At 44.4% G+C, this 12,362-nt stretch overlaps 1 protein-coding gene across 7 annotated transcripts in view; it reads right to left on the bottom strand.

The window, feature by feature from the left end:
- Window positions 1–11,416, bottom strand: part of CHL1 (cell adhesion molecule L1 like) — a 141,362-nt gene extending 129,946 nt beyond the window's left edge. For 2 of the 7 annotated variants that reach the window (XM_074836057.1, XM_074836059.1), the window contains exon 1: window positions 11,250–11,352. The gene's annotated coding sequence lies outside the window, so the exon portion shown is untranslated. Of the gene's footprint in view, window positions 1–11,070; window positions 11,194–11,249 lie in introns of those variants that run through there. The other 5 variants (XM_074836055.1, XM_074836058.1, XM_074836052.1 and 2 more) reach the window with 5 other exon arrangements.
- Window positions 11,417–12,362: the final 946 nt, after the last annotated feature.

Raw genomic sequence — 12,362 nt, 5'->3', positions numbered from 1 at the left:
ACACTCAAGGTGTTTCCAATGCCAAAACTCACTTTGCTGAGACATATGCTCCTGTATTTAGAAACAGAAGCTCCTTCTCCAGATTAAATTCCTTTCTTTGCCCTTTTGGTGTTTCTATTTCTCCTTTTTGTGCTTCCCATGTACATTCCTCCTTTTTCTTATTTTCTGCCTTTGATTGCCCTTTCAGTGCTCAAAGATTTTAAGGCCTTTGCACTCTTCTGTACGTCACAGGCTTTTCCCTATCACCTACAAATAATATCCAGTAACTTGTGTTTGACTGATCATATCACACAAGGTATCCAGTCTCGATTTGAACACATCATAGTTCACTCCAGTGGTTAATCACAGATAAAAAATTGTGTTTAATGTCTAATTTAAAATTGTCTGACTTAAGCTTCCAGCTATTGGATCTTATTTTTCTTTTCTCTTCTTGATTAAAAAGCTGGATATGCTTTCCCCATGAAAATACTTGTCCCTGTAATCAAGTCCTCTCTCAATCCTCTTTTTGATGAGCTAAGCAGATTGAGCTCTCTAAATCTCTCACTGCAGGGAATTTTCTCTACTCTTCAAATTGATATTGTGTTTATTTTCTCAACTCTTCAGTTTTTTAAACTCTTTTTTTCAGCTTTTAGCACCAAAACTGGCCATAGCTTTCCAGCATTCTCATGCACTTAAATAAAAACCCTGTGTCAAAGGATCCCGCTAGTCCTTCAGCCATAGCATCCCTTTGGGAAGCCATCTTCCTTTCTTTGTCTCTTGTGATCCCTCCATACCCTTTCACTGTAAACAGAAAGGGTAACTAGATATAAGGAGGAAATTTTTTATGATGAGGGTGGTGAAACACTGGCACAGGTTGCCCAGAGTGGTGGTAGGTACCCCACCCCTGGAAACATTCAAGGTCAGGTTGGATGGGGCTTTGAGCAACATTATCTAGTGAAGATGTCCCTGCTCATTGCAGGGGGGTTGGACTAGATGACCTTTAAAGGTCCCTTCCAACCCAAACCATTCTATGATTCTATTAACTCCTCTCGAGTATACCCTCTTCTAGGTTAAGACACAAACTGTTCGGAGGATAGAAGAAGAGGCAACATCTTGCCAGCTGGTCAGTCTGCTCCATACAACTTATTACTTCCACACTACTGATATTGTCTCATCAACAATTTTGGCAACAGTCATTTAATTTTTGTGTCCAGATTATTGATAGAGAAATTAAACAGTTTCAGGACTAGCTTTCACTCTTGTGAAACTGTGCTAAACCCACACATCTTTCAACAAATAATCCCCACGGACAAATACATTTTTAGCTCTGTTAGTTAATCTTAATCCATTAAACAAGACTGCTACCAATTTTACATACTAACTTAGTTTGTTTGTTTTTAACTGAGATTTCATGAGACACCAAAACTAACACCTAGAAAACTCCGCCGCAATGCTTAGTTACCCGTTATCTATCAAACCTGTAACTCCATCAGGAATGGGCTCCCTTTTCACAAAGCCACGGTGACTGGCCTTAATTATCTCTCTATTCTTTAACTCTATATTAATTCAGTCCTCTATTAACTTATCCATTATTTTTCTGGGATTGGTGCCAAGCTCTCCAGACAATCATCCCCTACCTCCTTCAGCTTTCCCTCTTTGTACACGGGTTCCTCCAGTATTCCTGCAGAACACTGAGACACATAGCCTAACGGAGCCAAAAATACTTTGTCATTCTTGTATGATATATCACCCTATCTTTTCCAAAAATCCTAAGCAAGACTTTTCCCAATAGTCATTTTATCCCTTTGATCAGTCTCACCTCTCCCTCCCACCACTGTTTCTGTCCACCCATCTCAGTTTATCTGTCGTACAGGTGCAGAGATGCCAAATCCAGCCGCTGAGAACAATACAGACCACAGAGGCCATCACTACAGCCTGCTCATGAAAGCTATTTCAGAGACTTCAGTGTTACATTTTAGCTGTAAAACTTGATTTTTAGGAGAATTCAGCTTTGGCCTATCTATATGATATTAACTCAGCCAGAAGTCTTTTTTACAGGGATGCCTGTTTCCTCACCCCACAGCATCCTTTCAAGTCCCTGTTTGAGAAGCACATTTAGCACCACACATTAATTGAACTTTCAAGCGCCAGCCCAGCGTTCAGTGATCCTAAGTGGACAGGACACCATCTTCTCTCAAAGGTGTGCTGCAAATTGCCGGATTAGCACTGCACAACCCTAATGCGGTCAAGCATTTGAAATATAAGCTGTCTTACATTATTTACCTGTAGCTAAGTTACAGTTCAATTACTGAAGTAATATCTCATTCAGGCAGAACAAAGAAAAAAGTATGCAAATGAGTGAATTTAAATTCACTTAATTTAAAGGTCTAAAATTTTTAAGGACGCATTCCCTCTCTGGGGACATTGGGGTTTGGGGATTACAAAATACATAAAGCTATAAATATATATATAAATATAAATGGATTGCCATTGCCTGAGCTTCAGAAGTTTGCATACATTATTCTTTCCAGTGAGTGCATTATATAATTAACACTGCAAATACATAGCACTCCTGCCTATATCCTATCCTACATAAGGATAAAAAATTTGGTCTAACCACCACCCATTACAAGGAGCTTTGTGCACAGACAAGCTTAGCATACATTTTGGAGTATGACGGTGGAAGAGATTTGTATAGAGAATGCTGCTTATCTGCTGTATTCCAATATTTTTTTTGTGATACACATGATAAGATTTGTGAATAGCCCTTGATGTTTGCTGTCTGTTGGGGTTTTTGGGTGTTATTTTTTTTTTAAATAAACACTGAGGCATATTTCTTCTGCACCAAAAATGAAATTTTCATCTTGCTATGCAGTTGGAATTATATGAGGTTTCACTGCACAGTGATGTCTGACAAGGGGAATGGCTGACAGTGAAAATTTGCTGCACTGGCAGGATAATTAGGTACAATGCTCTGAAAGGCAGGATCCTGCACACGTGGAAATAAATGGGAGAAACTTCCTTTTCTTTAGGGGCTGTGTACCTAGAACAGCTGTATTACTTTCTGGTGCCACCACACTTACTGCACTTTGATAAAGCTTTGTGCCATAACATAGCTCAAACAGCTCTCAATTTTCAGCAGTTCCCTGGGATGTAACGTGAAGCTGAAAAGGTGAGTTGGAGCGTTTCCCAGCAGGGAGACACCGGCTGGGCAGGTATTAGCCAAAAAGCACCTACCAGCAGGGTGGGTAAAATCACCAGTTGAGTGCTGCAGAGACAGAGACAGCGGGGATGCTGCAATTCAAACCGATAATCAGAGATAATACAAATCCCAGATTTAGGCAAAAGCCTAAGTCAAACCTTATACAGTCAGTAATAGAAAGGTGCATTTGTCATGCAGGTAGTAAATCCTGAGCAATTACTGTGGATTTTGGTGGCAACCCTGTAAATTTAATGAAGTAGGTATGTCTGAGCTTTGTACAGCTGGGACAGTCCTTTAATCGCTGTTACTTTATAGCTTACAGTACAACATTTGTAATTTGTATGACTCAGAGAACAAGAATATTCATTACTGTTTCCCGGTTATTTGTTTCCAGTCAAAATATGAGACAAGAATATGCCACTTGATAGGAGACACCATTATAAAGCTCCTAACACGCCTGTCTGCAGTGAGCCTGAGCGTGCAGCCTGTTACAGCACGCTCACTGATGGACATGGCGAGCCCGTGCGGATGTCGGACACAATTCTCCAGAAGCCCAGATGGCATAAGTCGGTATAACTCAATCATCCTCAGCTGAACCACAGTAATTTGTATCAGTCAAGGACCTGAGCCATTATGCCTATTTCTCAAACTGGTTAGGTTGTAAATTAGATTTTCATCACTCTTGGGATAAAAACCTGACTCTGCTGAGGTCAGTGGGAGTTTGACCATCTATTTCAGTGGCGCCATGACTTCACCAGTGGTTTTCATGTGCAATATTAATCCTAAAAGTCACCACAGTATCAGGTTTATTACTTTCCTAAAAACATATTCAATAAAATCTTCCATTAATACTTGCAGATACTCTTAGTTCAGTTCTGTGTTAATTTCTTCTGCTCAAATGTACCAAAAGAAAAATTCATCTCAAAGGATTTTTGATTTTAATTACCAAAATAGCTACAGTTTTGATCGATGCTTCAGCAGAACTCGTACAAAGTACTGAATATAGTTTATTCAGCTGTAAAACTGTCGCATGACCAAGAACATCAGATGGGACCTTCTCTGACTCATATCAGGTCAAAATAGAAATCTTCTAAAATCTATTCCCTATAATGAAATTTTACTAGAACAAAGTCATTGGTGGAGTAATATGAGAGAATAACCTGTGAAAAATAAAGCACAGGACCCTGATCCGGTAAAATACCTGAGCAGTAACCCCAGTTTTAGTTAATAAGTTCATTAAAATCAGCAAACATATTGTAGTTTGGAGTATTTTGCCTATGAAGAAGTAAAAACCAACAAAATTAGACAAATGGGCATGGGTGTAAGCATGCACACAGACCTGTATCAACCAACACGAACCACCCCAGTACCACAGAGGGAAGGATTTTAGTGATGTGACAGACTGACCACACTGGGCTACGAGATCACTCTTGGAAAAAAAATGTAGATGCTCCAAAACCTACAATCTTTTGTTGTTAACAATTCTCTGATTTCAGTGAACTGCAAAAAAAATGTTGTATTCTGTGAGTATGCCTGAAAAATAAAAGCCATTGAGTTAATAACTACTGTTAGCTGAAAGCACTGTTATGGTATTTTCTAACAGAAAAAATCTGCCCTGGAATAATAATTTTACTTTTCCTGTAAGCAGAGCAATCTTTCATCAAGACTAATTTTATTTCAAGCACTGGGGATACAGCAATGGCACCAGCCATTTTTTACTGAAACATTGTTCCAGGTTTCCATCAGTTTTAATACTGTAATACACACGACATCACTGAACGATGCATTTTTCAAATACACTTTAAAGCTGTGGGAATACACCCCTTAAAGGCAGTCCTCTCCTCCTTTCAAGTGCCATACAAGCACAGCAGGCAGCATTCAAAGCCACCTCTTCTGTGTCAGCCAGCGGGAAAGGCTGACAGGGAATTGGTTGTGTCACACTCGAAAAGTCACCAAAGGAGACACAGACTGAAAGGTGGATGGGCCCAATTCTGCAATTCATTTCTTCCCTACTCCTCTTAGGAGATTACTGCCTAACCAATTAATTTCAGCTGGGAGGCTGTCCTGAATAGCAACTGCCAGCGTTTCAGAGTTGTCTCTAGGGTCTCCCAAAAAATGGAGACACTTGAAATGAGATTTTTAGAAGCACTAAAGTCATCTGACTAAGCTATATTGAAAGGCAGGAGGACTTTGGCTCACTGAAATATTTAGATACACTTCTTTGAAACTGGAGTCCTGTGCTTTGACTATTTGGCTTGTTTATAGTTAAAGTTTCTCTTCATGAGGGCACTGAGATTTGCCAGACCCCCTTCACATGGGTTCATCCCGCCTTTAAAGTTAAGCCCCATCCACCTCTAAAAAACAACCAGCAGGCACAAGCACTTGTGAATGCACAACCCCTGTGCTGCCTTCCATACTCCCATGAGGAGGAGGAGGAGGCAGCGAGCGCAGCAGGAGCATCGCCGGGCAGGTGGGAGCCGCAGAGGTGGGGTCCACGCTGAAGACCAAGAGCATTGGCAGAGCGATGCGAAGGCCATTGGTGCACACCTTGCTGCTGCACTGGGGCAGCCCAGGGGAAAGCAACGTCCACAGCAGGTATACAAGGTTCACCTTCCCCCACCTCCTTGATTGCAAATGTGGGGAGGATGAAACGGGGACACTACGAGAAGCTCTGGTTTTGCCACAGCGAAAGCCGTTGTGTGGAGGTTACCTGTCAGGAGCTTGGCATGGGGCTGTCCCCGAGGCAGCTCAGTCTGGCTGACAGACTGGCTATTACAGCCAGACCAGGAACCATCTGTTAAAAATATCCTCGAAAGCTGCACTCTTACAGAAACAACCCTACCCAGGCTTGACCATTGGTTCCTTCTCCCCCAGCTGCTCAGGCCTGGAGCCAGACATCTCTATTGCTTCTGTGCAGGAGAACGGGAGCAAAGATGAGATGAACCCAAGCAAGTTCATCCCTGTCCTCCCCAAACTCTCCTTCACCCTCCTTAAACTGAGCCATATCCCCACCACACCTCAAATTGAATTCCATCTTGATGCTGACTCAGCAAAAGGAGGAAAACACCTGAAAAGATAAATTGGCAATATTCTTGATAAATGGAGAAAAGAGAAGGATAGCGAGGGTCAAAAGAAATCATGAAGTCTTAAAAACCCTAATGAAGAAAGCAACATAAATCTTGTCCTTCTTACATAGAGCAGGATCTATACCTGGAGACCACCCTCAAAACAACTAACACTAGTTCAGCTATAACAATAAACACTCATTTTAATGATAAACTGTTTTCCATCTGCAGTTTTTTTGGCATTTTAGACATTCAGGTGTAATGAAGGAAGAACAAATATCTGCAAGGGAATGCTGCAGCCTCAGAAAATAACATCACAACAGCCATCATAGTTCCACACTGTGCATTTCATACAGGGTGCCTGGACACTTTGGGAGGAGAAACCCGAGACACCAAATATTACCATGTACCTTCATCTATTTATAATGCAGAGGCAATCACTGCAATGGCAAGCACTAATCAGCATTTGGGTATGCTAATACAGTTACAGAAATCAATGCATAAAACAGCTACAAGGAGAGTAGCTGCAAAAAGAAAAAACCCCAAACACAACTTTGAGTTTTGGGCATTGACTGTGTTAAATAGAGACAACAGGAAAAAAACCAAACACAAACCCACAGCAAAATCAAACAAGCTCACATGTGCCTAAATCTTTACCGCAAATTCGTCTAAGCCTAGAAAGCCAATTACAAGTACACAGGTTATGCACTGTAATGATCTTAGCCTAGAAATACTGACAATTAGTTGAGATTCGGTTCACTGTGGTCCAAACATGGCAGCAGTTATTATGGGCACTGCTAAAACATCCCCTTCTAGTCCAATACGCCAGTAAATCGTACAATACCCAACCTCTTTGTCTAGGAAAGAAGTGAAATACCTGGATTCCTTCTTCTCACCAAGAGGGATGCCAACTACTGTCTAAGTAAAATAAATGTCATGACAGCCTGCATTTCTCCTAGCCCTAGTATGCTTCTTCTTAGCTACAATTTTAGAAGGAAGAGGATATGTCTATATTAGCAAGTAGCAGAGCTCAAAAGGACATAGATAAATAGAGCAAAACGGTGCTGGGAACCCCAAATCCACCCCCACACGTTGCAAAGGCTTCGCTTCAGCTCTAAGTCAGGAGGCCACGGATGAAAAGCCCATTAGTGCCTGAAGCGCACAAAGTAAACTCCTGAAACAGATATTCTGGTTTAGGTTCATCCAAAATTAATCCAGTCTATGCAGTCTCCCCGTAACGCAAACCAAAGCACAGTAAGTGGCGATGGGATGACTGCAAGATTCCCTTCCACGGTGCACTCCAGCACTAAGATGCCAGCATACATGGACCCAAGGGTAACTGTAAAGAGTTCACTGACTTCAAAATATAATTCAGCATGTAGAAACTGTATGCAGGATGCCACAACCTGGTTAAAAGCAATATTGGTACTTTGGGTACATATAACAACGATGACATTTATCTTCCTTCTGCTCTCTACTAAATCTGTTATTTCCTTACACAAAATAGATCTGTTAAGAAACCAGTGTCTTCTGCAAGGACAGCCTAGCAGAGATGTCCAGCTATATGGGCTATAGGATGGGCCAGGCTGCCTCAATGCAGTTTGGACAATGACCAAACCGCATGTTCCATGTTGCATTTCATTTACTCATAATGGAGCGTGGGGTAATACCACAAGACCTTGCAGGATCTCAGACCTCGAGACAGCATGAGGGGAACTGTTCAAAAAGCATTTGGTAGATGACTGCCTTTGTTGAGACTTACTTGTCTCACTAATGATTTTGGTTTTTGAACAGAAGTCTAACTGAGAAAGGACAATTGAAACTTGTTATAAAACACCGATCACATCACCACCAGAATATGGTTTACAAGTAAGATTCCTGCTCTTTTTTTCATACCCATGCTGCTCCCCGGACTGTACTGAGGCATCAATTTTAATTATACATAATCTAAGGCTGTTATAAGGTAGGCTTTGTGCTAGCAAAAAAAAAAAAAATCTTTAACAAAACAGAATTTCTACTTTACTGGACAAATATACCAAAAGAAATTGTGGCATCTCGGTAGGTTGCTAAGCAACCAAGAGCTCCAGTGTCACTTGTTTGTGATCAATTCAAGTCATTCATCAGGCTCTGAAGCACCAGCTCAGGAATTCCAACAAATCTGCGCCTTGGGAAAGCCACAGGGACTTCCTGCCACACAATAACACTTTCTTTCCTCCAAGATAAACTTTGTAGATGTTCTTTTGATCTGTGTGATATGTTCATTCATTATTCTTAACATACTGCTAATGGGAAAAGCTATAATTAACTAACTACAGCATTGTAACGCATGCAAGATAAACTGAACTAATTAGTAGTGTTTAAAGTAGTCCCTGTCCTCTCTCACTGGGGAAAGGAGCAGATCCTTTCTTATCACAGAAGCAACTGCCCACAACATCGTTTTATGTAATGGATAGCTACCTCTTTTTTTTTTTTTTTTCATTTTTCCTTCCAAACTTAAGTGATAAATTGTATTTTTATTGGCAAACAAGATGGCTACAATCCAAGCCACTCGAGGTACACATACATGTTGTGAATAATGTAATCTTTCATTTAAATGAAGGCTTATCTGCTGGGTTTCTTGGGATAAAGAAGTGTACTGTTATATTTTCATTCATTAAGCTTCATTACTGAAGCAACACATACTGAATGTCCACAACAATTACATTCACTCACACTGAGAGTGAGTTATATGTAATCAAGGTGTACATAGCTGAAGTACAATCTCTTTATTTCAGCCTCATATTCAGAATTCATTTTATTCCTATTTTGATAAAAATCAATAATAAATTGGAAGAGTTTAGAGAATGAACTGGTTTAGAAGCTGTGTGTTGCATATGGTAAAACTTCTACAACTCTTGGATGGCTGACAGGTTTTTTTACTGAAGATATTTAATGATACTTTCACGTATATTGTGCAATATTCCTGAAGGAACCCCATTACCTCCTGCAAACCTTGGTATCTTATCTTTTGCATCTTATTTTAATGTAACATAGTCTGGTCTTGTAGTTCTTCTGTAAGCCAGACTCCACTGACAGCAGATGTTCGGCCTAAGTAAGGACCACAGAAATTGGCTAACAAGAATTTTCTATTTTTTTAATGACTCATTGGGACAGGTGGTTTTTGGGTGGTTTTATTTTTTTGAAAGACAAAGAAAATTCATTACTTTTAAGCAACAGAAAAGTGTTAACACAGCAATAGTCATGCTCTCTAATACTTCATGTCAGGAAAAGCCAAGCAGAGGATCACGGGAAAGGATGGGCAAGAGATCATGTGCACAGCTTCAAGAAGACAGTGTCGCACATGTGTCCACAAATGAACAAAAATTACATGTTCATTTTAAGGTGTAAGCTTTTCCCCATCTCCTTTCCTCAAACCTGTAACTAAACTCATAATATTGTTTATGGAATGGTATCTGGAGAGCTACATAACACATACTTAACTCAGTCACATCAAATGAACCCTTGACAATCAAACAAAAATACCACCTGTCAGGTCTCTGGTGAAATTTTCCAAACCATGTTTCAAGCAAAACTATTCCTAGGTAGCACCAAAAATGAATTTACTTGCTTTCTGTCTGTTGAGTTATGGGTGAATACCTGTATGTTATCCAACGTATCATAGCTTAGATCCTTTCCACCCAAAACCAAGCAGCAAAGTAACATTAGTCATAGAAGTGATAGATGAAAAATCTATTTACATTTACTGTGTCCGACTCTTAGAAAACAGCATCTCCTTACAGTGTGAAAACCTAAACCCAGCTGAGACCAGTGATGCTCTGAGCGTGCAACACAAATTCCTAACGCACAGCAGACGACACTAAGGTTTAAAGATTCTTACGCCTCTCCTGGAGCGCAAGACGATCACATCGCTTCCCAGAAAAAAAAAAAAAAAAAAAAAAAAAGACTTTTGGGTACTGCAGGAAAAAAGGTATATATAAAATACTCGCCAAAATCATTAGGAAGGGAAGAAGAAACAAGTGTTTGCCACAGATGCGTGACTCCCAGGCTTGCAACCTGCAACCCACCTAAACCAACCAACACGAGGCAGAGCACGCCACTCCCCAGCCGAGACCCCTGCGGCCCTGCCCGGACCCCCTCACCTCGCCCAGCCGCCCCCCCCCGCCGGGTTCCGCACCCTCCGGCAAACTTTCCGCGGGCAGCGGCTGCTCCGCCCGCCGCGCCGGCACCGGCTCCCGAGGCCGGGGGAGCCCTGACCGCCCCGGGGGGGGTGAGAAAGGCGGGGGGGGGCAGGACCTGTGCCCCGGGGACCCCCCGGGCTTCCCCCGGCGCTGTGCCCCGAGCCGCGGGCACCTGCTGGCCCCTTGGCGGGGCTGAGCCCAGCTCCGTTTCCTCATTGCTTTGCAGGGGGAAACCCGGCGCTTGCGGTGCGGGACAGGGAGAAGGAAAGAGAGATTTAAAAAAAAAAAAAAAAAAGGCTTTTGGTAGAAAGGCAGGGCGAGGGGAGGCGGTGGCCCCGCGGCTGGGTACCCGCGGTCCCAGAGCCCTGCACCCCCCGGCAGCCCCGAGAGGGGACCGGGACCGGGACCGGGACCGGGACCGGGACCGGGACCGGGACCCCCCCCACCCCCCCCGCGTTACCTTGAGCCCGGCGCCGGCAGCGAGTGAGGGGCGGCCGGACCTGCCAGTCTTGGCGGCGGCGTCTCCGCAGCCCCGTCCCGGCTCTCCAAATTAATCGCTCCACCCCCCACCCCCCAAAAAAAGAAAAAAACCCCACAAAAACCAAACCAAACACCCAACCACCCCAAACCCAACCCCGCTACACACCCACGAGAAGGAAGAGGGGTCCCTCCGTGACTGGCATCACTATCTCCTCCGGCAGAGCTTGCAGGGAGCCATGGCAACGAGCCCCCGCACCTCCCCAAACCGCTGCCCGCCTCCCACCGGGGGGGCCGAGCCGCCCCCTGGCCCCCGGCCCGGCCCCGGTCCCGCTCGGCGGCCCCCACCTGCCCGATCCGACGCCCCCTCGGCGAGAGCCGGGAGCCAGCGGCGCCTCCGCCCCGCCGCGCTTCTCCGGGCGGCACCTGGGGACGGCGGGGAGGGACGGAGGGAGGCGGGAGGGGTGGGGGGAGCCCCGGCCCGGCCCGGCCCGGCCGCACCTCCCCTGCCCGCCTCCCGCCCCGGGGACCGGGGGATGGGGGGGGGAAGGCGGAACGGGAGACGCACCGCCGCCTCCCGCCCGGGAACGGGAGCGGCCCCGGCCCGGCGGGGCGGGCAGGGAGGGGGGCACGGCGAGCCCCCGGCCAGCCGAGAGCCGAGGATCGAGGCAGGGGGGGAAGAGGGGGGAACTTCCCACCCGACAAGACCTCCTCGCAGTCCTCACTTCGTCGTGGAGGTGGGGGCCGGCACGATCGAGTCAAGGAGTGAAGAGGCACTGTCGGGGAATCGACCAACACCCCCCCACCCCTCCCCGGCCCCCCATTTTACCCTTCTCTCGGGGTGCAGAAGTGGCATTTCTTTTCAGAGGAAAGGATGAGGAAGATGAAAACCTCAGATGGGGATGGTCCTCCCCGCCCCGTCCACTGCTGTGCGCTCCCTCGCTAAAAACCCCCGTGCATCCCTCATCCCCACACCTTGCGGTTATGTAGTCAAACCTCTGAAAATCTATCTTCTCGTTTTCTGCAAACGACCCTCTTAATTTTTTGCTGCATGTGCTCTACAGCACACACGACCACAAAAACAGATCAGGTTGTATGTGCATGCTTGTACACTTGGACTTTCTCCCTGTATGGTTTACTTCTGCAATCTCTTTGTGGAACAGGCTAAATTTTTAAGTGATTGGTGAGAACAGCCGTCACAAATCTGCCAGTCATTTTCTTAAGCGCTCCATCCAGAGACTGCGTGGACGTGGTGAAGGTCAGACATAATTATTTTCTTGAGGACTTGGACTTCTCAGACAATTTTCTGTCTTGCTGGTGACCTTTGGGTGTTTTTCTTTTCTCTGAGCTTTGTCTAATGCATTGAACAATAATCATAAAGAAACATTCACGGACATTAAACCATAAAACCACCCTACCGAATCACAGTTAGCACTCATGGGTATTATTAACATTTGGGTT

This window comes from Strix aluco, chromosome 11 (genome assembly GCF_031877795.1).
Source record: "Strix aluco isolate bStrAlu1 chromosome 11, bStrAlu1.hap1, whole genome shotgun sequence".
Taxonomy (NCBI): Eukaryota; Metazoa; Chordata; class Aves; order Strigiformes; family Strigidae; genus Strix; species Strix aluco.
This window is presented reverse-complemented; position numbering and strand designations above follow the sequence as displayed.